The sequence below is a fragment of the Mirounga leonina genome, unplaced genomic scaffold (assembly GCF_011800145.1).
Source record: "Mirounga leonina isolate KUSES-001 unplaced genomic scaffold, KU_Mleo_1.0 Mir_127, whole genome shotgun sequence".
NCBI lineage: Eukaryota > Metazoa > Chordata > Mammalia > Carnivora > Phocidae > Mirounga > Mirounga leonina.
In genome coordinates this window covers 24088721-24115212 of record NW_023270316.1, presented here as the reverse complement: position 1 = coordinate 24115212, position 26492 = coordinate 24088721, and the positions used below count along the sequence as shown (strand labels likewise).

At 35.9% G+C, this 26492-nt stretch overlaps 1 pseudogene; it reads right to left on the bottom strand.

The window, feature by feature from the left end:
• The window catches only part of LOC118009648, an 84575-nt pseudogene that overhangs the window by 42094 nt on the left and 15989 nt on the right, over positions 1–26492 (bottom strand).

Here is a 26492-nt window from a genome sequence, read left to right as displayed (position 1 = left end):
TGTTGTATGTGAGTGGTGTCCGTTTGGATGTGATAATGAAAAGTTTTCAAATGTTCAATATTAGTAAATTAGTAAATTTTAGGGAGTAGTTCATGGCGAGGTTGCAGAGAAATGGGAACCCTGTTGGTGGGAATGTAAGCTGGTGCAGTCACTCTGGAAAACAGTATGGAGGTTCCTCAAAAAGTTAAAAATAGAGCTACCCTATGGCCCAGCAATTGCACTACTAGGTATTTACCCCAAAGATACAAATGTAGTGATACGAAGGGGCACCTGGTGGCAGTATTTATAAGCTACATGAGGAAGTATTAGTCCCTGGAAGTAATTTGCTTTTTTTTTCTTTTTAGTTTTTAGTTATTTTATTCTATTTTATTTTTTCAATTCATTTTTTAATTTAAGTTCAATTAATTAACATGTAGTGTATTATTAGTTTCAGAGGTAGTCTTATATGATACTCAGTACTCATTACATCACATGCACTCCTAATGTCCGTCACCCAATTACTCCATCCCCCCCAGCCGAAACTCTCAGTTTGTTTCTTAGGATTAAGAGTCTCTTATGGTTTGTCTCCCTATCTGATTTCATCTTGTTTTATTTTTCCCTCTCTTCCCCCATGATCTTCTGTTTTGTTTCTTAAATTCCACATATGAGTGAAATCATATAATTGTCTTTCTCTGATTGACTTATTTTACTTGGCATAATACCCTATAGCTCTATCCACATCACTGAAAATGGCAAGATTCCATTTTCTTTTTGATGGCTGAGTAGTATTCCACTGAATATATATACCACTTCTTCCCTATCCATTCATCTATTGACGGGCATCTGGGCTCTTTCCATAGTTTGGCTATTGTGGACATTTCTGCTATACACATTGGGATGCAGGTGCCCCTTCGTATCACTACATTTGTATCTTTGGGGTAAATACCTAGTAGTGCAATTGCTGGGCCATAGGGTACCTCTATTTTTAACTTTTTGAGAAACCTCCATACTGTTTTCCAGAGTGACTGAACCAGCTTGCATTCCCACCAACAGGGTTCCCATTTCTCTGCAACCTCACCAACACCCATCATTTCCTGACTTGTTAATTTTAGTAATTTGTTTTTAAATGCTTTAGATATTTTAGGAATAAAAAAATGAAAATCAGAGATAAACAGACATTGGGAATACCTGATATTCCTGATCACATGAAAATTTTTTTAAAAGTTGATATTAAGAGCTTGGAATTAAGATGATCAAACTTTCTAATTCATTCATACTCCTGTTATTTATCATTTTCCCTTAGTCTCTTAGTCCCTTCCCATTTACATTATTGGCACCAGCTCTTGTTATTGCAACAATTTAAAAACTTTTTGGATACATGGGTTTTTACAAAATACCCTTATAAAATAATTTATATATTAGTATGAACTGCTTTGGGGGCCAGGATAAAGAATGAAAAGAGAATTTCAGCAAGTGTAACTCAGAGTATTTGCCCTTAAAGCTTAATATTTTAGCCAAATAATTTTTCAGATATGTATTTATAATTTAATTTTAACCATATGACTTGAGTTTGGGTAAGGTTAAATTTTGGACTATTCTATAAAATTGTGCATACACTTTGCAATATTCCAGCAACATGTACCAAAAACATCAAGTCCTGTATTATTCTTTGATCTTATTGGTTCATTCATTACAGAGTATTCCCCAAAATTGCTATAGAATGTGATTCCTACGTGTGCATTAGCACAATAAGAATGCTATCCCTTGAAGTCAATTTAACAGATGTGCTGAAAAATATCCATGAAAAAATTACATTATGCTAAAATCTTGTTATGCTTATTATCTTTCACTCAACATTGTTTTTTTTTTTTAATTTATCAGTTTTTGTATACATAGATTTATTTTTTTGACCTCTACAGGGTAATACATTATATACAGATAGTATCCTTTACCTATGATGAACATTTTGATGGGATGGAAGTTGTCTCCAATAATTTTCTAATACTTAAAATTGTGAAATATAAGTTACAACTTTATTCAATGAGAAGGCTTAAGAGAGATATAATGTTGACATGATGATTCTGGTGCTATTATAAAATTTTTCTTCTCATCAAGTTATTTTTCTTCAAAAGAGAGAAATGGGGACTGAGGCCCATGTCATCAAGGTCCAGACTTGGAATGCCCCATCCAGATGGCACGGGCAGCCTCAGTTGTCCCAGGCATCAACACAGGACTTGGAAATTTTTGAAGAAAGCACTCCAAAGCCTGGGTCTCTTAGGCTGGGACCTGGGCAGGAAGACCTCTTCCCAGGCCCTAAGGTCAATTCTGCTCGGAAGGACCTCCTCTGACATCTATTACCAGTGCACACTCCTTTAACAAAGTCCCTTATGATTTTTCTTTGTAATACTTTTCTTAGTTGCAATTATATATTTTTTGCTGTAATTATTAAATTAAGGGCTTTCTGTGCTAATAGACTGTAAGTTTTATGATGGCACAATGTGTGTTTTGTCTTTATCGTCTAGCTTAGACTATGCTATTTTGCAGAAACAAATAATCTAAAGTCTCTTTAGCTTACAAGAATACAAATTCATTTCTTAATCATGTTAATGTCCCTTGCAGGACAATTTTGGCTTTGTCCCAAGTCTTCTTCATTGCTGAACCCAACCTAAATATGCAACCTTTGTCTGATTATCTAAACTCATGACAAATGGAAACACAGAAATAACAGAATTTCATGATGATTCTTAAGGCTCTTGCTCAGAAGTGGCACATGTCATCCACATTCACATTTCACCAGAGTTCACTGGGAAGTATAATCCTCACACAAAGACAGGCCTGGTGCAGAGCAGAAGCAAATATTTGATGATACCATCCAAGAGAATCTTTCCCCTTATTCAAGGTACCATTCAGTCATGATATCAGACTCAAAGTTCAGGATGTTGTAATGGTCTCTACATAAGATCTGGATGTGTAATCCTCCTCCTCCTCCTCCTCTTTGTCTTCTTCCTCTTTTTTTTTTTTTTTTTAAGATTTTATTTATTTATTTGACAGAGAGAGACACAGCGAGAGAGGGAACATAAGCAGGGGGAGTGGGAGAGGGAGAGGCAGGCTTCCCGCCGAGCAGGGAGCCCAATGTGGGACTCAATCCCAGAATCCTGGGATCATGACCTAGGCCGAAGGCAGACGCTTAACGACTGAGCCACCCAGGCGCCCCCCACCTTCTTCTTTTACTATGATTTTCACTGAGAGCCAATGAATGTGTTTTTTCTTGATCCAGAATACACACACACACACACACACAGAGTAAAATGTCAAGTTAACCATTTCTCATTCCCTTCTCTACTCCTTGTGTGTGTGTGTGTGTGTGTATGTGTATCAAGCATAAAATAGTAGAGTGGGGATAAGAGAGCCATAATAAATATTACCATTCAGAAAGGCACATAACAGTTACTCTTCCTTAGCATCCTGAAATCCTACCTAGCATAAGTTGCAAAGGAAGCCTCCACGGAAGTTGGGAATGTTTCTTGATTAGGTCCCAATTTGTGACTATAGGCAGTTTTCCAATTCATTGTTCTCCATGGCCCTTGGCTCCACCACTGTTTTTATTACGTGTGTTTTGTTTTGTTTACCATCATGTAAATTTAGGCCCCAGTATGGTGTTTGTTTTGTAGTCATTGCGCAATAAATGCAAATTAAGGGCGCCTGGGTGGCTCAGTTGGTTAAGCGACTGCCTTCGGCTCAGGTCATGATCCTGGAGTCCTGGGACCGAGTCCCGCATCGGGCTCCCTGCTCAGCAGGGAGTCTGCTTCTCCCTCTGACCCTCCCCCCTCTCATGCTCGCTCTATCTCATTCTCTCTCTCAAATAAATAAATAAAATCTTTAAAAATAAATAAATAAATAAATAAAATAAATGCAAATTAAGTAAGTAAACATTTCACCAAAATGATTGGTGGGGTGGGGGGTGGGGGTGTGGGCAAATAAGACCATGAAGTGATTTATAATGTAGAACAGAGTTATAAGCATTATAGAAACTAAGGGGTGCCTGGGTCGCTCAGTCGTTAAGCATCTGCCTTCGGCTCAGGTCATGATCCCAGAGTCCTGGGATGGAGCCCTGCATCAGGCTCCCTGCTCAGCAGGAAGCCTGCTCCCCCTCTCCCACTCCCCCTTCTTGTATTCCCTCTCACTGTGTCTCTCTCTGTCAAATAAATAAATAAAATAAATAAAATAAAATAAAATAAAATAAAAAGAAGTACTATTTTCCATCCAGAGAGACTTGAGGCACACGGATATTAAAATGAAAGAACAAACCTATATATAAAGTAAATGTCAGGACAGAATAGGGGATCATAATAGAGTGGGTCCCCCCTGAGGCCATAAAGAGAAATGGGTTCAAAACACTGAAGAAGGTACTGCCTCTTCCACTGAAGAAAGTAAAAAAGGAACAAGAATGGAAGGACCATACCTACACACAGAGGTGAATGTGGGTCAAGGGAGGCAATTAATTCTCTAGGTCTTTATTTTTTTCTTTAAATATGAAGAAAAAGTAATTATCAGAAAGTTATAGAAGCAGAACAGTGGTACAGGGAAGGGTTCAGAACTTTAAAATGGGAGAATGTTTGGAAATATTTTAATTTGAGTTAACCCAATACAACATTAATCAGAAAAAAAGATGTAACCAGTCAGCATTTAAAATTCTAGAGATTCCTCAAAACCATAAAATGGAACTGGTTTCAGAGAGTTTGTACGTTCATTGCTAAATTTTTTTCTGGTCAGGGTTTCATTGGATGGGGTAGTGTTCAGGAAGAGGAACCTGAAAGTGCATTGTACTGATCAACAATTAAAATTTTTTGGGATTAGGTGTCAGAAAAGGATAAGAAGTTGAGGATCTTTTCAACAATACATGAGGTCTTGGCCTTGGAAAGAAAGTGATGGCAAGATGGAACTGATAGGTTGGCGTAAAAATAATTTGGTTACAAAATTAAAGATCTCAGTGAGAACAAGGATCAGCTTGTCATCATAAAGAAAATTAACTATGAGTTGAGAAGGTAAAATATTTGAGCTGACATTTTCTGAAAGGGATCAGTTTGACCAGACTCATCAAAATATCTATAGAATTCATTGCTATAATGGTTTCTGTTCACTGACAGAAAATGGTAAATTAACTCTACTTGCAGTCTTCACGTTTAACCTAGTTTTACCTCTTTTGATACCAGCTCACATGACCTACTTTTTTTTTTTTTTTAAGATTGTATTTATTTATTTGACAGAGAGAGAGAAAGCACAAGCAGGGAGGAGGGGCAGAGGGAGAGGGAGAAGCCAGCTCCTGGCTGAGCTGGGAGCCCGACATGGGGCTTGATCCCAAGCCCCTGGGATCATGACCTGAGCCGAAGGCAGACGCTTAACCAACTGAGCCACCCAGGCACCCCATGACCTACTCTTTTAAAAGCTTCCCAGAACCATAACAAAGGTAAGTAAAATAATCTAACTTCAAAATTGGAATCAATTTAGAATAATGAGTATATAAAACCTGATTCCTCAATATATTATTCATACTTAGCAAGTCAGTTATTTCTTTTATTCTCAATTTCTTTAATTTTAAAAAATTGTTGTAATGTTTTACCAAATTCAGTTATTTTAAAAGTAAAGTTATACTACATGTCAAAACACTGTGTATCCTATATCAATGTTTCCAAATATTAGGTATGATTTATTTATCTTCATCAGCAGCAGCATATTCAAAGTTGGATTATCCATAAAAAATAAACACAGATGTTCAAAATTAAGACTGAGTCTAATCAACTTTGATTGATCTTTTCTCCACCCAGGACCTATGAATTTACTGAAAATTGTTAAAAGATTATCATGGGACAAAACTTTAATTGCTTCTTTTAAAATCTGTCTGCATATTAATGCATGCTTGGTTTTTCTTATAAAAAAGCTATACCAAATATATGTAAAATTTTGTTCTTCCTAGCAAATAATGATTGCTATTGGTCTTGTTTTCAATAAGAAGAGTGAAAAGTGTTAATTAACAGAATTTAAACCAGTTTGGGATTGTGTTTAGCTGTATGTAATAGAATTGTAACCTCCCTCCCCCACCCAGTGACCCCTCACATAAGGAAACATGTAAAGGCAAGCAGCCCAGAGCTGTAGCAAAGTTTCCATGGTATCAGCAATGTCCCCGAGCTCCTTCTTTCCACTTTACCATCTTTAGTAAATGACTTTTATTTTCACAGTCATCTTGGGGTTGCAAGATGGTGTTCTACCTATGGCTTAATGTTTGCAATGCCAAACTAAATACAGGAATAAATAAGCAACAAAGGGAAATAAGTGATGCTTGTATCAAGAAAGCAAATTTTCCCAGATGTCCCCAGCAGAAAATTCATTGGAAATAACTGTATTTCATGACAGGACTAAATTGCAAAGGAGTCTGAGGAATGTAGTTTTTCAAACTGGGCACTATGTTACCTTTTATAAAATATGGACACAGAATAGTTATTGAGGAGGCAACCAACAGACCACTAGGGTCAGCCACAACAAATGTGCAGGCATTCTATGATGATACCAAAAAATAAATAAATAAATAATAAATAAATAAGAAAAAGAAAAGAACGACACATGAAATATTGTACATAATCATTGAGAGTTACAAATCCACTTAAAAGTTTTATGATTATCCAGTGATTCTTTTTCTTTTTTAAAGATTTATTTATTCATTTTAGAGAGAAAGTGCACAGGTGGGGGGAGCACAGGGAGAAGGAGAGAGAATCCCAAGCAGACTCATGCTCAGCGCGGAGCCTAACCCAGGGCTCGATCTCACAACTCTGAGACCATGACCTGAGCCAAAACCAAGAGTTAGATGCTCAACCAACTGCACTACCCCAGGCGCCCCTGTCCAGTGATTCTTAATATCAAATAGTAGTTAGGTATATGCATATTAATGTACTGTTTAATAGTATGTTTTGAGCAAATTATTTTTTTCTAAAATAAAATTCAGGTTTGTATGCCTATCATATTTGAAACTTCTAATTTAAGGCTCAGAATTTCTGCAAATACTGTTAACCTTATATTGTTTGCCTTTAAATAGAACTTTTAGTCTGTGATGCAAGTACTTTTGATGATAAACTGTACAAAATGAATGTTCCTTTTGTCAGCGAAATATTTCAGAGCTATGCCTAGTAATGGATATCAAAGTGACTGTTGTTAACTGATCTGAGAAAAATGTTGCAGTCAACCACTGTCAGACCCTTTTAGTAGATATTGGTGGTTTCCGACTACTAGGTACAGAAGATGGGAGATATATACAACTTCCCAATATTGCCAACATGGAACATGCTACAATGAAAGTAAGCCTCTGGATCCTGATAAACATTTGTTACCAAGCATGTACAAAAATAATTATGTAACTTATTCCATAACATTGATACTTGTTCTATTTTAGGCACTCATAAATTTGTTCAAACTTCCAGTTCACTCTAAGGCAGATAAAATGATAAACCGATGGCAGGATCAGCCAGCCTTCTACTTGGATCAGGAATTAGAGTTTTTGGTTAAGAACAAGATGGAGATATGGAGAGATTGGGAGAGAGAGAAAATGAATGTATGTGTACTGTGGTAAATGTACTATACCATCTTCCTAGATAACTATACATCGTAACTGTCACTTATTTCCCCCAAATAAAACATTTTTAATGTTTATCATTTTAATTATGAGCCTTCTGCTTCACATTAGTAATGTGTAATGAGCTTATATAGGAGCTCTAAAGTATGAATTCCTGATTAAGGGGTTTTAAGTGCCAATTAACCACCTCTGAATTGTATATTCCTAATTAGGGTCCTACAAATATTATCTAACCATCCCAAGGGTGCATATTAATATTAATTCTCTCTCTCACATACACACACACACACACACACACACACACACACCACTCTAAACACTAAGGTATCCTAAATTTCAGACATAACCAGTGACCTGTATTGGTCACGAAGCTAATATGACCACTGTACTGCACAATAGCAAGGGACTGGATATAGGACACAGGCACTACTCACAGGGCTCTCTAGCACCTGCTTGAGTCCTTGGCAGACCAAGTGAGCACCAGAATGTCTGAGAAGGAGAGCAAGAACACATTGTAAGTGAGACCAGCCACTTTGCCTGAGGCTAGTCAGCATCCCAAGTCTCACTGTGGCTCTGAGAACCTTGTCACCTTTTGGGTGTTGGACTTTCAAGACTTTTTTTTCTTTAGTTTATGGTCTAAAGTGTCGTGAATTGGCCATCAGATGCCTCCCTAACCCTCTTTCAAGTCTCATGTGACTTATCAGGTATATTTTATAATTTGTGGCTTTAACTTGTGGACATTTTCATGTTTCAAGTGATTTCTGAGATTTCAATGTGTCATTATAGTCTGCAAAAAATATTTGACAGTATAATGAAACATGTTTGTTGAAAAAATTACTGACTCACATTTTGGATTGTAGAGTCAATATAATTACTTCATATTCATATCTGAAGTATTACAATATTCCCATTTGGAATTCACTATAGCAGTAAATTTGAACCTGGCAGTACTGGTATTTAAATATAACACAAACTATGAAAAAAAACAAACAAGCAATGTAAAGACTTTACATGACTATTTCAGTTGTTTTACCACATGTGTCTCCAATAAAAATATAATGGTTGCTTAGACAATTACTGATGGTATGCCATAAACTGACACTATAAAAACTATTTTCACTCAGTTAAAAGCTTGCTGTGCATTGCATTGTAATTTTCACTGACAATGAGAAATCAACATATTTTATAATAATTACTTACCCCATTAAAATTTCAAATGGAAACAGTTAGCATACTTAAATCTGATTGTTACAGCTATCATCCACAAAAAGCTGACATTAGGGTTAAGATACTAAAAACAAATCTCCAAAATACCTAACTTCTTTTAATATTCAGAATATGTTGCAAATCTCAGAATGATAATGCTACTTTATATTTTACAGTATATACTATATTATTTAGTTGTTAAAATAGTTGCTTGGACCAAAATTACAGAAGCAAGCTTATTTTTTTTATCTGTTACTCAAATGTCACTTCCTCCTCACTAGTAGGTGGTCAGCTCTCCCTTGAAGATTATTAACTGTTCTCACTGCAGCCTTACTACTAACCTGGTTTGTTGACTATTTGAAGTTCTAGCAACTGCTACTTAACTGATTGAAGGTGACAGCTGAGATGTTTAGGAGTTATATTTTGTAATTATTTGTTTATTTTGGGGAACTTTGGCTCTCTATTGCCTCAGAATACACACTTCACCAGGATATCTAGAAGGGGCATATTCAAGTTACCACAAGCTCTAACTATTGGTTCCAGGTAGAACCCGTGGTCTCTTATGGTATATCTTTCTAGTTAAATAGTTCAACACTTTCTTGCTCTCAGGTGGTTTGCTTCCCAGAGTCCAGAATCTTCCCCTTGTAATTTAACTTCAAAAGTGTGCCCTTGGTGCTTGGGTGGCTCAGTCAGTTAAGCGTCTGCCTTCAGCTCAGGACATGATCCTAGGGTCCTGGGATGGAGCCCTGCTTTGGGCTCTCTGCTTAGTGGGGAGTCTGCTTCTCCCTCTCCCTCTGTGCGCTCCCTTTCTCGCTCTCTGTGCGCTCTCTTTCTCTCTCTCTTTCAAATAAATAAATAAATGAGTCTTTGAAAAAATAAAGTGTGCCCTCTACATGTATCTGCCTGAAATCCTTTTTCTATCTGAGCACTATTGTTCCAGTTAATTTCAAAGAGGCTCCTTAGCTCTTAAAATGCTAAGTACCTTGATCAAAATAGGCACTGAGGTAAGTATGAAGGAGGGATTCTACTTAACATTTCAGTTTTAATTATTTTTAATTGCTAGAGACACATCCAAATATCCCTTCAATCTGTGTCTTAAACTCTAATGGGTATTCCAAGAAACCTGGTGAGCTTGTTAGAAAGGCAGATAATCAGGCCCCACCCCAAATTTAACTGAATCCAAATCTGCAGTTTAACCAGATCCCTAGGTGATTCATATGCACATTAGAGTTTGAAAATCAAACTCCATTTTTGTCTACAGAATCAGAGAATACTTGAATCAAACTTGAGCATGCATCATGATTTTTCAGATATCTAACACTACATGTGTATAGCATTCATTTTCCAAATGACACTTTCTTAGGGAACACTCAATTTTCACTAGTTATTTTGAGTTCTGAGACAATGATTATGCTATATAAAATCTAAGGAAGAGTGTTTATCACTGTAATAAAATATTTCAATAAATTCTATTGCCACATTAAATATATATAATTTTCTGGTGCTGCATCATAATTAGATATGTCTCTTGCAGACATGATTATAAGTGACTTTAAGAGAGCTTTTTCTATGGAGGTAGGAATATTCAAATATCTGTTTTGGGGGCACCTGGGTGGCTCAGTCAGTAAAGCGTCTGCCTTCCGCTCAGGTCATGATCCCAGAGTCCTGGAATCCAGCCCCACCTCAGGCTCCCTGCTCAGTGGGGAGTCTGCTTCTCCCTCTCCCTCTGCTGCTCCCCCGTTTGTGCTCTCTCTCTCTGTCAAATAAATAAAATCTTAAAAAATTTTCAACACGATTTAAAAACAAACAAAAAACCCAAATATCTGTTTTGCTCTGGGCTGTGGAGTCAGGTGTCTTGAGAAGGAATTTACTCATTCACTTGCTGTTTTGCCACTCTCCTATTCCACTCCTCTCTGCTGTTAAACAGAGGTACCACAACTACTCCCATTTCATTTTCTATTTTTTGCCAAGTTTATTTATATACATTATTAGAATAAACCAAGTTATATGACTAAAGAAAGGTCACATTTAACCATGTTTCACCAAAATGTGTTAAAAACTGTACAGTGATCATGGAAGGAACAGAGGAAATTAGCTAGAAAACGGAGGCTGAAATTTTAGCTTTGGCACTTAGCTGTGTGATACTGGACAAAACTCCCTGAAGATTCTCAGCCAGATTGTCTCCATTTGAAAATGGTGTATAGTAATATCTGCCATGCAAGATTGCTCTTAAGAACTCAATCTGATTATGTAGTTCAAAATTAGGTTATACATAAATGTAGACAGTGGAAAAGGAGCACTTTCTATATCCCATGCTTAGTGCTAACAGTTTGGGAAGAGATTTGATTTAAACAAATTTACTTAAAGAGGATACAAATCGTGATTAAATTTTTGCCTCAGTGACAGAATTTGGCATTGAGGTAAGAAAATTTTGTCCATGTGATTGCAGAGTAGGATACAAGTTGTGGGACCCTGCCTAAGTTTCTTCATCCACTGAAGTCACAGTATCATCATTTATAAAAAGTGGATATCAAGAGGACCTACTTTATAGAGTTTTTCTTTGAATTAAATAATAATGTATGTAAAGCACATAACTAGTATCTGTTATGATAACAGATACTAGTGTCTGATACATAGCAATGTTAGCTAACAATAAGAAAGTGGACGGGGAAGTAATTTTGGGATATTTGTTCATTAAAAGAGGATTACTTGTGAAACGAGAGAAGTTTAATATGTGATACTACATAGTCAAGGATGCAGAATGTTGGTGAGAGGCCACTGAGACACAAATAGAAGGTTTCTGAGAACTGAGTTTGCTCATATTCTCCTTTTTATTTTTAATACCGGGTAACTTAGTAAGGCACATAGTAGGCTATGTTTTGTTTGTTTTTTTAGTTAATTCATTTTTGGGGGAATAGGAACAAACTGGGTTGACCTCAGGATCAACGCTTGACAGAGAAGACATTTCTATTGTGTTAAAGTCTTGTTTGCATGCCACCCAAACTAATCTTCTCCTACACTGAATTATGTTCAAGGTGAAAAAACTAAAGCACAACGTAAAGAAAAAAGAAAAGAAAAGAAAAGTAAGAAGAGGAAAGAAAAAAGGAAAGAGAAGGAAAGAAAAAGAAAGGAAAAAGGAAAAAGAAAACAATGGGTAGCTTTTCTTGGGATACATGTTTCCATGGTTGCACACATATGCTTAAGGATGTGATAGAGGGACCTGAATTATATAAAAAAACAAAAGAACAACAATAACAACAACAACAAAACCCTTATTATTAATATATTGGGTGCTGCCATAGAGTCAAATTCATAATTGTCTCTCCTTTCTTCTTTGAGGAAAAGTGTTTGACACAGAGTAAAAGCAAGGGTGATTGTAGCACTAACCTTGAGTATGTATAAATAACTTGCAAGAATGATTTATTGCTGACTAAATTCCAATATGAATAAAGGAACTATTTGCTTTAATTGCATAAGGGTCAGTCTTACTGACTACATAGATCAAGTTCAACCCAGGATTTATGAATAATGAACAAGCTCACAGAGGGTCATTTAAAAAGTCTTTGCAAGATTATAGTTCTAAAATCAAAGATACTGTATCAAATTTATGTTTGAAGATACCTAAACTTGTTTTTAAAACATATATTTTTTAAATATATTTTTTCCATTTTAAAGGAAAGGTATATTAATATCATTCTGATATCATTTTTATTTATGTATGCAATATGTTTTAAAAACCCTATTGGTAGTATTACCTGAAAAGGCATGGAACTTAATTTGATTTTTTTGTTTTGTTTTGTTTTTGTTTAGAGAGAGAGGGCACAAGTGAGGGGGAGGGACAGAAGGAGAGGAAAAGAGGGAGAATCTTAAGCAGGTTCCATGTCTACTGCAGAGCCCAATGCAAAGCTCAGTCTCACGACCCTGCGATTATGACCTGAGCTGAAATCAAGAGTTGGACGCTTAACAGATTGAGCCACTCAGGCGCCCCTGATTTCTAATTATTATGCATGATACATATGATTATTGTCCATATATAATATTGTTGAATAAAATACAAAATTATTTTTAGAAGACTGAATGTAAATTTAGTTCAGTTGAGTAATATAGGTTTTTACTACCTGCCTAATAGCGCCGCCTCATTTGCGGGCGATATGTTGCAAGACCCTCAGTGAATGCCTGAAACCACACATAGTAAAGAACCTTATATATACTACGTTTTTTCCTACACATACATACCCATGATAAAAGTCAATTTATAAATCAGGCACAGTAAGAGATTAACAACAATAATTAATAATAAATAAAACAATTGTAACAGCATACAGTACTAAAAGTTACATGAATATTGTATCTTTCTCTCAAAATATCTTATTATACTTCACTCACCTTTCTTGTGACGACGTAAGATGATCAGTGTCTGTGACGAAGTATCGTGTGGGGGAAGGACGCACGCATTGTGACGTAGGTAGATTCAGGCTACTATTGACCTTCCGATGATTCGTCAGAAGGAGGATAAACTCGATTGCCCGTAGGGAAACTGCAGAAAGCGAAACCGCAGATAAGTGCGGACTACTCTACTTTGGTACACATTGTTGTAGGAAAATAAAGACGTGTTCTTCTCAAAGAATAGAAGTTGTCATGTTCTCAAGACAGGTGTTATATTCTTCTGAAAAAACACATATATTTCAATGGTTATTTGGTTATCATTCTGTTCTATCTGCTGTTCTATCATTTCAACAAAACTGAAATGCAAGAAATACATCTTTAGTAATTAAAGTAGTAATTAAAATGAATGTGAGGGGCGCCTGGGTGGCTCAGTCAAACATCTGCCTTCGGCTCAGGTCGTGATCCCAGGGTCCAGGGATGGAACCCTGCATCGGGCTCTCTGCTCAGCAGGGAGCCTGCTTCTCCCTCTCCCTCTGCCTGCTGCTCTGCTTACCTGCGCTCTCTCTATCTCTGTCAAGTAAATAAATAAAATCTTTAAAATAAAATGAACATGATATCAAGTTGTATTAATTATTGATTATAAGAAAGTGAGGAATGTTATCAAGTTAAATTCATCTCTGAACAGAAAATTATATTTGGGAGATAGAAACAAATAGAGAGGTATATGTAGAAACGTGTGTAATTCGTTAGCCCTTAAATTAAAAAAAAAAAAAAAAGTCGATTTGCCTAGTGAGTGTCTAGAAAGGTAACTTGAGGTACTACGTGAGGAAATGTAGCCAGAAAAATAGAAAGTTATTTAGAAAGAAAACTCATCTCATGGTAAATCTAAAATCCTAAGGATGTGAAACTTATTTTTTTGAAAAGGTAAACATGTAGTTGGTATTGAATGCATTTGGTATTGAATTTGCACTCAAAGTATAACCGGTTGAAACAAGTTGTAACATAAAACTACTATGACACTGAACTGTTCAAAAGAGTCTTTCTGTAAGTGAGAAAATTTGAGTATTTTCTTTGAATTACAATACACTGGTAAAATAGACATCCAAAACAGAACAGTGGGAAAGGGAAGTGGAGTTAGAAAAGAGTAGGGCCATGGAACCTGATTATGAATCTGAAACCTAGTGGTAGTAATTTCACCCTTCACTGAGGTGTCAATGAAGGTTATCTCCTAGGACTTCCTATCATAGAAGTGTATTAATGATCATGGACTAGAATTAACGTCTACTGTAATGGTCTCTCTAAAATATGTCTATGAAATTTTAAATTCAAGAATTTTGCATAATTTTACACCAAATTTCTCTGAAGTTGAATACCTGCTCGTAGCAGGAGGTGCACAAGAACATCTAAAAGGATGCAACACGGAACAATTCAACTTCTATTTATATGCAACTTTACAAAAAACAGGAGCATTCTCTTTTCCAACATTTAACCTATAGTTATACTCTGCCTCACTGCCAACTTGAGTAAATTAGTATCCTGAGGGAATAGTGGGAGTTTTGCTATGTAGAAGGTTTGAAGATAGGGCCATCAGTCTTTGTTCATTTTCATTGTACTCTACTAAAGAAAGAACATTCATAAACCAAAAGCTTGGAAATGTTGGCATAATTATATGGAATGTCTGCCTATACATACTCTCCTATTACTTGCATAGGAAATTTTATAACAATTTTTTTCTTGTTTTAAATTTTTGAAATAAAAGTTTCAGTTGGTTTTAGACCCATATCAAAAAAAATTTTAAATTGATATTTCCAATTAGTTTTCAGAAGGACAATATTAAGGAAAGATGACAACTTTCTTTCCATAGTTAATAAATTCATGCAAATTGTCTATTTCTCTGACTTCAATCTGTTGATTTTTTTTCTTAGTTGTTAGTGACTACCACTTTGAGGTATGCTAGTCAAACCAGAAACAGTGGCATATTTAGACAAAACCCATTTCCTTACTCTAGTACAGATTAAGCCAAAATATTTTCCTAGGCTAACCTGTTTCTTAGACTTGACTTGTGACACAGTTTTAACCATAGAAATACAAGTAGCAACTGTGCTGGAAAATAATTTAAGGACATGCCTCTTCAATCTTTGCCTTTGTGCCCCTCACCCTGATTTTACCTCTTGCCTAGATAAGAGATGAATATGAAAGATGTAACAGCCATTGTGTGAACATAAAGATGAAAGTCACACGTTGAAAACAAAGAACAGGAAGACAGGATAGTGGTCCTTGAAGACATACTTGAAAAGATACAATAGCTGTGGACTTCTCATCTTTGTGCTCTTTAAAACAAGAAAAAAATAAAATTCTTATTTGTTCAAGGTACTGTTTTTTACTATTTAAAAACCAAGATATTTCTAAAAGATACTGTAAGTCTTGATATAAATTAAACTAAATCCCAGACTTTTAAATTATTTAATTATCATTCCTAATAAATATTTACAAGTTATTGTATAAACATTGTTTACTTCATCTTTACAAAATTATTTTCTTTTTTGTATTTTTTAAAGGTACTTGATATATTGTTGTAGTAGGAAATGTGCATTGTATATTTAAAATATATATATATATTCAGGAAGGATTATCACAGTGTAAGAGTTTGGAGACCACTAAGTTGACCATTTCTTTAAGCATTTTTTTTTACAGTATAGTATCTCTGGAGTATTAATTGTATACTGGGCCCTGTGATGCATACTAGCCAGGCAATTTGGTCAAGTAGTTAAAACATGACTTGTGTTATTGCTCAAAAGGGGATAGCGCAGCTACATAACCAGATTGCAAAAATGTTTCAGTCTTTCCTTTTCTAAACACATAAAGTATCATACAACTAGATTACTGTGAGATGTGTGGCTTCCTGGGATACAAAGACACAAAATTCTGCTTACTGTTAAAATCTTCCAACAACACGGGATTTGTATATACCTCATTGTCTTCTATTATAGTTACTTCTGTACTCTAATGGTATGTTTTCTCCACTAAAATTTGAATTCTTTCGAATAGTGATTAACATCATTCACTCACCATGGGTCTATTACTATGCCTAGTCACAGTAGGTAATAAAAAATATCTGATGCATAGATGAATACATTGACCCACTTATTTATGCAACAGATAATCATGAATAAATTTTATGACAGAAGATATTTCAATGCAACTGGAATAGAAAAGATGAGAAGAGAGAGTCCTAGCCTCTGAGAGCATACCATTTAGTTAGGAGGGCAGAAATCAGTGCATGATGTATTGAATTAGAAGTAAAGCCGAAGGAACACACAGATCTTTTGGGGAGTCTGTAAAGATTGTATTTGGACTGAATTTGATGCAAGAATGGGAATTTACCATGTGTTCCAGATAAAAGGAATCCATGCCAGAAGGGAGAACAGATGTGAAATCCAGAGGGTCTGGCCCCTTGCAGGTACTTAATAAAGATCAGTTGCACTGAGTTGAGTAAATGATTCTTATCATGATAGATTTGTTGGGCTCAGGGGAGATTTTTGGACCAGGAAGCAAGACATGTGTTTTGGCAAAGTGTAAACCTAAAATAACATTTTTTCTCTGCCAAGCTTTATGTTTAGACACAGGGTGTTTCAAAGTAGTTCATAGGAGTTTTGAGGTTTTGACGAATCTAATTGAATATGCTCTTAATGTTTGAATATAAAGATACCCAAAACTGAATAAGTTGAATATAATGCCAAAATATGGAGCTTCGTGACTCAAATGTAGCTCTTTTGTCATAGCCCTACAGGTCCTTGAAGCTCTGTTCAATTTTTTTTCCAGTCTATTTTTTCTTTGTCATTCCGATTGGGTCATTTCTATCATTCCATTTTTAAGTTCATTATTTCCTCTGTCTCCTTCATTCTGCTTTTTAGCTGTTAAGCCCATTCACAGAGGTGTTTTTGTTTGTTTGTTTGTTTGTTTTGGCTATTATATTTTTTTAGTTTTAAATTTTTCATTTGTTTCATCCTTATATCTTCTATTTCTTTGTCGGGTATTTTTACTTTTGCATTTGTTTCAGTTGTGCTCATAATTGATCATTGAAGCTGACCATTTTTAACATGGCTACATTAAAATCTGCGTCATATAATTCTAACACCTCTGCTGTCTCAGTAATGACATCTACTGATTATATTTTTAAAAATTTACTTATTATAATGTCTTCTTTTTTCTTGCATGAAAAATAATAACTGATTAAAACCTGGATATTTTTGTATTGTGTTAGGAGTCTCTGGACTTATGGGTGCTAGACTCATAGGTTCTCTTTAAACGGGCTTTCTCTGACTACTCAGGTGAGAAAAGGGATGGAATACTGTCCCATTACTGACAGGTGGAGGTAGAAATACAGATTCTCCACTTATCTTTTGTTGGTACCTGAGGTGGGCATTGTTCCTGCTTAACACTGGTGCAGGTGGGCATTCTAGTTTCCCATGCCGTTTCCATGACACTGCAGTGGGGCCAGCATTCTAGCGCTGGAGATGGTAAAAGTTTCAATTCCCCATGTGGCCACTTTTAACACCATCACACTGTGGAAGGAGGGGGTGTATTGTTACTGCTACTGAGGTACAATAGTCCACGCTCCCCATGTTGTCTCTTCTGAGACAAAGGGTGTCCAGAATGGAAACCTCAGGTCCTCCCTTGTCTTCTGTGACATTGCCCTGATGGGATGTTGGGGGTCTTATTACAGCCCAGCAAGTCTAGGGACCCCACTTAACCTTTGCAGGTATAGATGAGTGAGAAGCCACAGGTTTGTTTTGATTTTGGTTTTGGTTTTGGCTGTGGCTTTGGCTGCCACAAAGCAGTTATTTTCTTAAAGTTTTCTGTCATGCTAAGATGCTATTTTTCCTGGTCTTTTGTCTAACAGAACAGGCTTTTGTTGGGGTTTTATTGTGCATATCCTCTGGCATTTCTAAGTTGTCCGTTTCTTCAGCTCCAACTCTGGAATGCATGAAGCAAAAAGAAATCAGAAAACAAGAGAGATGCAGCATAAACAACTTGTTGCATCGAGGGAAAGAATATCACTTACCCAGGGTTTTTAGTTGCACTTAGTGTAAGAAATGGGGAAAAATACATCTACTCCATCTTCTCTGACACATAAAATGTATGTAAATTTTAAGGATAGGTTTCTTTTTGCTTAATAGTGCTCATACATTTTATCAACACATTGCATATATTTAATAAATCTAACAACTTTCTGGCTTTATTAGCTACTCCTAGAAAACTTTTGAGATAATAAAATAAGTCAAATTTAGGTTATACGGTGGTTGATTTTAATTAGTCTTTGTATAAGAATGTTGTATAATTATTTTAAAAGATTTTATTTATTTGTTTGTCAGAGAGAGAGAGAGAGAACATAAGCAGGGGAAGCAGCAGGCAGAGGGAGAAGCAGGCTCCCTGCTGAGCAAGGAGCCTGATATGGGACTTGATCCCAGGACTCTGGGATTGTGACCTGAGTCAAAGGCAGATGCTTAACTGACTGAGCCACCCAGGTGTCCCGAGAATGTTGTGTAATTTTATGTTGATGCCAATATATTTTTTAAAATTTTGCTTTCAGAGCTCCTGGATGGCTCAGTCAGTTGTGCCCAACTCTTGATTTTGGTTCAGGTCATGATCTCAGGGTTGTGAGATTGAGCCTTGTATCAGGCTTTCATGCTGAGTGTGGAAACTACTTGGAATTTTCTTTCTCTCCCCCTCCCCCTCCGCCCCTTCCCTCTTTACAGGATACCCGCGCCACCCCGCCATGCTCTTTCTCTAAAAATAAATAAATAAATAAAATCTTGCTTTCATTTGTACATTTATTTTAATTAGTAACTGAAAATGGTTTACAAATTAATTTATAATTATATTTTTGTAAAAATGATAGAAATGACTAGATTATATATTCCTGTATTTTTTTCATTTATTCACAATTGGTTCATAACCACATTAGAAGAGAGAAGATCACAAAATTTATTTCCTAAATAAAATAACTATAAACTATAGTTGTAATGCTTGGTTGGTGGGATTTTTAATATAATTCACTATCATTACATGTTGTCTTCAAAGAAATACAGTTCTGGAAGGTCACCATTAAAAATTAATACAACTGTAGGGGCACCTGGGTGGCTCAGTCGGTTGGACGTCTGTCTTCAGCTCAGGTCATGATCTCGGGGTCATGGGATCCAGCCCCACATCAGGCTCCCTGCTCAGTGGGGAGTCTGCTTCTCCCTCTCCCTCTGCTGCTCCCCCTGCTTGTGCTCTCTCACTCTCTCTCTCTCTCTGTCAAATAAATAAATAAAATCTTAAAAAAAACATTAATACAACTGCTAATTTCTTCCTCAAACCCCCCCCCCAAAACAGGAAGAGTGTTAATTCTTATGTTCCTATTCTTTTTTTTTTGTCTTTTTTTTTTTTTAAGATTCTATTTATTTATTTGTGAGAGAGAATGAGAGACAGAGAGCACGAGAGGGAGGAGGGTCAGAGGGAGAGGGAAGAGGGTCAGAGGGAGAAGCAGACTCCCCGCTGAGCAGGGAGCCCGATGCGGGACTCAATCCCGGGACTCCAGGATCATGACCTGAGCCGAAGGCAGTCGCTTAACCAACTGAGCCACCCAGGCACCCCATTATGTTCCTATTCTTATGCTTTTTCATAGATATGGGTCAGGTCAAATCTTGAATCCAATGGGACGACTAAGTGACACTTCAACATCCTACTTCTATTCTGGATTTTTATAGTTAAATAAGAATATTAACTGGAAACTTCCTTTCAGAAAAAGGCATGACTTAAAATTGTGGTTTTGCTTATTTAATTGGGAGTATACCCAAGATTTATAGCTCATCTTTTTAGCGGAAATCAGAAAAATGAAACATACACAACTTGTTGCACTGAGGAAGAAAAGTCCTCTTTTCCTTAAGGAAAGGAAGATGTTTTCATTCCTTTCATTCCTGTATAATTAAGTATCTACTCATCTAAGTTAATTGGTAGTCATATAAAAATAGTTTTCCATTATAGGAACCAGAACAGCAAGCACATTATCTTGAAAGGTCTTTGTATCTGCCACCTACTTTTTTGTCAGGGCTTCAGAAGTATTGAAATAGAGGACGGGAATTGCCCTCAAGGGTTGTTTTTACAGTTGTCAGGCCTGGAAATAATATGTTAGGTGTTAGAGGACTCTCAGACATTGTGATTAATTGAAGGTGGGCTTACTGACAAAAGACTTTACAGAGTCATGTGTTGGGAGTTCATGAAATAGCTTAGCTTTACCTGTCTTGTACAACCTGCTAGCACATTGCAAACATTCTGTGGGAAACTGATTAGAATGAAAAAGAAAAACTTAGCCTTTGGCATAAACCGTATTTTATAATTTTTGACCATATATATAATTATAGAGTTACATGATATATATTTAGTTATATTTATATATACACCCACATACATCCACATATTACTCTCATAATATTTAGTTTTCCATGCTTATCAGAGTTACAAAGAAAATCAAGCTTTCTTGTGACTCCAAAGAATTTCATGATGTCCAAGCTATAATTAATTAAGCCAATAAATCTTAACAAATATCAGCTAGGCTAAAGTATGTAGGAAAAAGACATTGAAACAGCTATCTACCAGCACTGTTATTAAATAAATAAAATATAATTATGTCTGAATATTAGCTGAGCAAAAAGGAGAACCATTTCTTTTAAAAATGTTTATGCTAACCTCTCAAACAGCATCACTGGTAATAAAAATGACAGATGACAATATAGAAGGGAGCAAAAAAGCAAATCTCATTTGTGAGATTGAAGGAAGGCTTGTAGATCAACTCCAGAAATGAAGCTGTGAAAATTGAGACAGCAGGTCCATCCACCCTGCTTACCTCTCTCCTTGCCGAAATGCCCAATGGACTATTGAATTGTATGAAATTAAAGTAAACCTTGTTTATCATAAAGTATTTTCCTCTGACAGAGTGTTTTTAATGTGTATTTATTAGTATTAAATGCTTTTAAAACCTCATGAATGACAGTTACATGTGCTCGAATACCTTTGGATAGTCTGGATGCATTCAATCCCCATCTCAACATCATGGCCTTGAATCTGGGACTCTAACTGAATGGGTCTTCATTTAAAATTTTCTTCATCATGATTTTTTGGAAATAATGTAGGATTTAAAAGTAGATTAACATATCATTTATGTTGATTATTGAGGTTTTTAACCCCCATCTTAAATTTTGTACCTGAGATGAGGGCCTTAGTGATCTCACACACGCTCAGTATATGGACTTGATGGGTGGAAAACTTGACTCTAAAATAGAGCTTGACTCTTTCTCCTTCAAGGAGTGACTCTTTCAATGCCTTAGGGTGGCAAGGAGAGAGAATGGAGAAAAATATTTCCTATATCACTGACCTTTTATATCTCCTCTTGACCTTGGCTGTCAGAGCTCTCTGCTCAATATTAACTTCTCTGCATCACACACTCCTTGCTTAATCTCATGGAAGGGGTATGAGTGTGTGTGTGTGTGTGTGTGTTTCTTAGACATAATTACATGGCACCTCAGCATATATTCTTGTTATGAGAGATCTCGTTGTGGCTCAACTTCTCAAACTTCCCTTCCTCTTTGGCATGGTCTTGCCTCTCAGATATTCCCCACTGGGTGTTATCATTGAGGTTCATTCATTAGCTCCCTTTCCAAGTATAAACCTGACCCATGAGAACCATTCTCTACATTTACATGCACACACTAATATTTTCAGTATTCAATATGCTAGTGATTTCACTAAACATTTTTAAAAGAAAATTTCTAATTTAAAGCTGAGAACTTGGTACCAGTGAAAATAAGAATGAAACAAACAGGTTTACACTAGAGTTGTAAAGGAATTTCAAAGAAATGCTTTAATATTTAATATATAAAAATATTTATACTATCTGGCAGAATATCCCCCTCTTTCCATTAAATAATTTGCCCACTGTGGTCATTCATAAAAATGACCTCATCAGTGCAGTGCAAGTTTACTTCATTTTTACAAAATAAGTCACTATATAGAAGTCCATAACACTTTTCAATTAGGATTGGAATTTTAGTAATTGTTTTAAAAGTGAAGAGCAAATTTTAATACAGTGTATGTTAACTGTACTCTATGGCATTTTTAATTACATTATTCCAAATATACTTCACAACAATCCGTCGGAATAGTTATTATTTTTTTTACAGTTACATTTGAAGTGCTGGGAGGTGAAATGTTTTTTCTCAAGGTGACATAGCTTTTAGTGTCACATTTTAAATCTTAATTCCAATTCTTTGCCCAGAGTAATTCTTTGCATTTAACTGTAACAATCTATGAAGAATAATATAGGAGGAACCTTATAAAGATGGATTATTTTCAAATTGGTTTTCTACTTCTCTCTCTGTGATGATGCTTATAATTACAGGTATGATATTTTATAACCTAAAGGCTTCAGACAATAGCAAAATTATATGTGGAAGTGCATCTGAAGCCGAATATGCATTTCTAGGTCTGTGACACTACATTGTATTCTCAAGGTGACTAAATGGAAATGTCACTGCAGAGGGCCTATCTGAGGCATGTAAGTACAGCATATTGTTTAGCTTTCTTTTCTCTGCTTATCTCCTGTGGGCCCTAAGAAACAAAATTTGGGGTTGAAGGATTAGCCTCAGCAGATCCACTTATTTGATTAGTGTCCTGCCTGCTTTGCTTTTACTCAGGTTCATTGATCAAGATGATTGCATTCTCTGTCCTTTGCTGGGCAAGTCAGGCAGAGGGAAGGGATTGTTTGCTGAGATGTGAGTCCTTAGGGCAGGCACATGTCTTTCAATGCACAGTCAACTGACTAGTTCACGATGGTGTTCAGTAATAAAAGTAATAAAATGAGTCAAATGGCCCTTCTGTTAGAAGGAAATTCTACTCTACTCCGATTTCCAGCCAGTAAAGCTGGACTTTGACATAGCTACTGAACTGTATTAGATGGTGGAGTAGTCTCCCCAAAGAGCAGAGACATGATCCATAGCTTGGAGAATTTTAAAGTGAAATGAACACAGCCTGATAAACAAGAAAATAAGAAAACCTTGTGCTGTCCGATAGCCACACGTAAGCTTGTGGCTTGGCTTTTATAATAGCAAATTCAACTCTGTTGTACTTCAACTCCAAAGGAAAAACAGATTTGTATCTTTTTAGGGTTTGGAGAAAACATATCAACTTCAGTTATAATACAGTAGAAGCATATTAAAAATTTTATACATCTCACACTGAAATACATTAGTCAAATGCTTACCAGGTTTAAATATGTTGTTAACAAAAGGACTCCAAGCATTTTATAGAAAATGTTGAAATATGAGATGTTTATTTTCCCAATGGAAACTCAAAACATATTCTGAGTTTTTGTGAAGAGACATACCAATGCTGAGGGCACCGAGCAGGCAGGTGACTTTTTGCAGAGATTTTATGTGAATTCACAGACTAACAAAATGAACAACTCACTAATTCATTTCAGGTGTTACAAGTGAAAATTTGCATTTAATGAACAGGCTAATAAAATCAGTAAAATTTAAATTAAGAAATACTCTATACTAATAAGAATAAGAATTAGTTCTATTACAATTTATTAACTTTTCTTTTCCACATTTTCACAGCAAAATGTATCATCCTGAAAATATTTCTGAACCTTTAGTATTAATGTTTCCTTAAAAAAATATGATTTTAAAATGTCATTACTGTGTCTGCCTCAATCTTCTACTTAGTATAGTAAAAACATATATAATTAGAGCCGCAAATGCGTAATTCATGATAATGTAATGAAACTTATGTTTCATTACATAAATGCTTCCTGAGCACATTAATGGTTTAAACAACGTTTCATATGGGATCTAATTTAAAATAAAACAGTATTTTTGAGGCCTTCATTGCATATGAACAAATAACATTTAAGTACAATATTCCTTTGTCTCTATTAATTCTAGTAAGACTTCTACTTAGTTCCATCTTATTTGCCAAAAAGGCCAGGATGAGATTAAACTGCATTTATTTTTCAAAAAGCATTGCTTCATGCAATCTGTTATTTATTTATTTATTTATTTATTTGAGAGAGCATGAAGGGGGGTGGGGGGGAGGTAGGAGGGGCTGAGGGAGAGGGAGAGAGAATCTTTTTAAACAGGCTCCACACCCAGCACCAGAGCCAGAAGCGGAACTTGATCTCATGACCCTGAGATCATGACCTGAGCCGAAATTGAGTCTGTCACTTAACTGACAGAACCATCCAGGTACCTCAGTGCCTGTTATTTTATTTTATTTTTATTTTTTTATTTTTTTTAAAGATTTTATTTACTTATTTGACAGAGAGAGACATAGCAAGAGAGGGAACACAAGCAGGGGAGTGGGAGAAGGAGAAGCAGGCTCCCTGCTGAGCAGGGAGCCTCATGTGGGACTCGATCCCAGGACCCTGGGATCATGACCTGAGCTGAAGGCAGACGCTTAACGACTGAGCCACCCAGGCGCCCCAGTGCCTGTTATTTTAAAACTGGTTTCTTCTCTTCAAATTTATTCATACTGGTCACATTTTATGTACATGTGAATATATTTCTTCTCTAAAACATGATGCTCCTCAAAAATATGAATTTAACTATTGTACATTTTACTGGGATAGCCTTTATCAATATTAAAGGAAATCTTTAAATCTAGTATCATACCTCAGAATCTGCTTGTTTTCAGTGGACATATTAAAGTAATAAACTTTTGCGTATGAGACTTTTTAAATGTATGTAGACGTATCTTCCCAATCTGTCACTGTTTTGTCAATTTCCTACTTGTTTCCTCCTTGCTAAGGAGAGCCTACTTTAGCCAGCCTCTTCCCCCAAGTATGACTTTAAAATATTTATTTTCTTTTAAAATTTTTTTCTTTTTGTTTGAGAATTTAATTTACCTACATTTTATTTAAAGTATTAAATGAGATACAGGGTTAAGATTTTTTTAAGATTTCATTTTAGAAGTTTTAAGTTTACAGCAAAATGGAGAGGAAGGTGCAGAGATTTCCCATATACTCCCTGCCCCCACACATCCGTAGCCCCCCTATTACCGACATCTCCCACCAGAGTGGGACTTTCGTTTCAATTGATGGACCTAACTTCATATCATAATTATCCAAAGTCCATCGTTTACATAAGGTTCACTCTTGGTGTTGTACATTCTATCAATTTGGGCAAAGTTAGTGACACATATTCATCATTATAGTATCATACAGAGTATTTTCATTGCCCTAAAAAAATCTTCTTCCACCTATTCATCCTTCCCACCTCCCTGACAACCCTCATCTTTTTACTATTTTCATAGCCTTTTCAGATTGGCTTCTTTCATGAGCAGCACGTGTTAAAGTTTCCTTCATGTCATTTCATGGCTTGATAGCTCATTTCTTTTTAGCAAAAAATAATATTCCATTGTCTGGATGTACCACAATTTTACCATTTACCTACTGAAGAACATTTTAGTTGGTTTTGAAATTTTGACACTAAAGCTGGTAAACATCCATGTGCTGCTGGTTTTTGTGCAGTTGTTTTCAACTCTTGCACAAATACCAGGGAGGACAATGCTGGGTCATATGATTAGAGTATATTTAGTTTTGTAATAAACTACCAAAGTGGCTGTATCATTTTTCATTCCCACCAATAATAAGTAAGAGTTTCTGTTACTCCGCATATTCAGGATTTGGTGTGGTCAGTGTTCTGGATTTTGATAATTCTAATAGTTGTGCAGTGGTATTTTATTGTTGTTTTAATTTGCATTTTCCTAATAACATATGGTGTGGAACATCTTTTCATATACTCATTTGATACCTGTGTATCTTCTTTGGTGAGGTGTCTTAACTCTATTTTTATTGTGTCACTTGTGTTTTGATGTCTTATATAAGAAACCATTGCCTGGGGTGCCTGGGTGGCTCAGTTAGTTAAGCGACTGCCTTCGGCTCAGGTCATGATCCTGGAGTCCCAGGATCGAGTCCCACATTGGGCTCCCTGCTCGGCAGGGAGTCTGCTTCTCCCTCTGACCCTCCTCCCTCTCATGCTCTCTGTCTCTCATTCTCTCTGTCTCAAATAAATAAATAAAATCTTTAAAAAAAAAAAAAAAGAAACCATTGCCTGATACAATATACTTCTATGTTTCCATAGAAAAGTTTGCCAGTTTTAATTATTATATTTAGGTTTGTGATTCACTTAGTTTCTTTTCTTCTTTCTTTCTTTCTTTCTTTCTTTCTTTCTTTCTTTCTTTCTTTCTTTCTTTCTTTCTT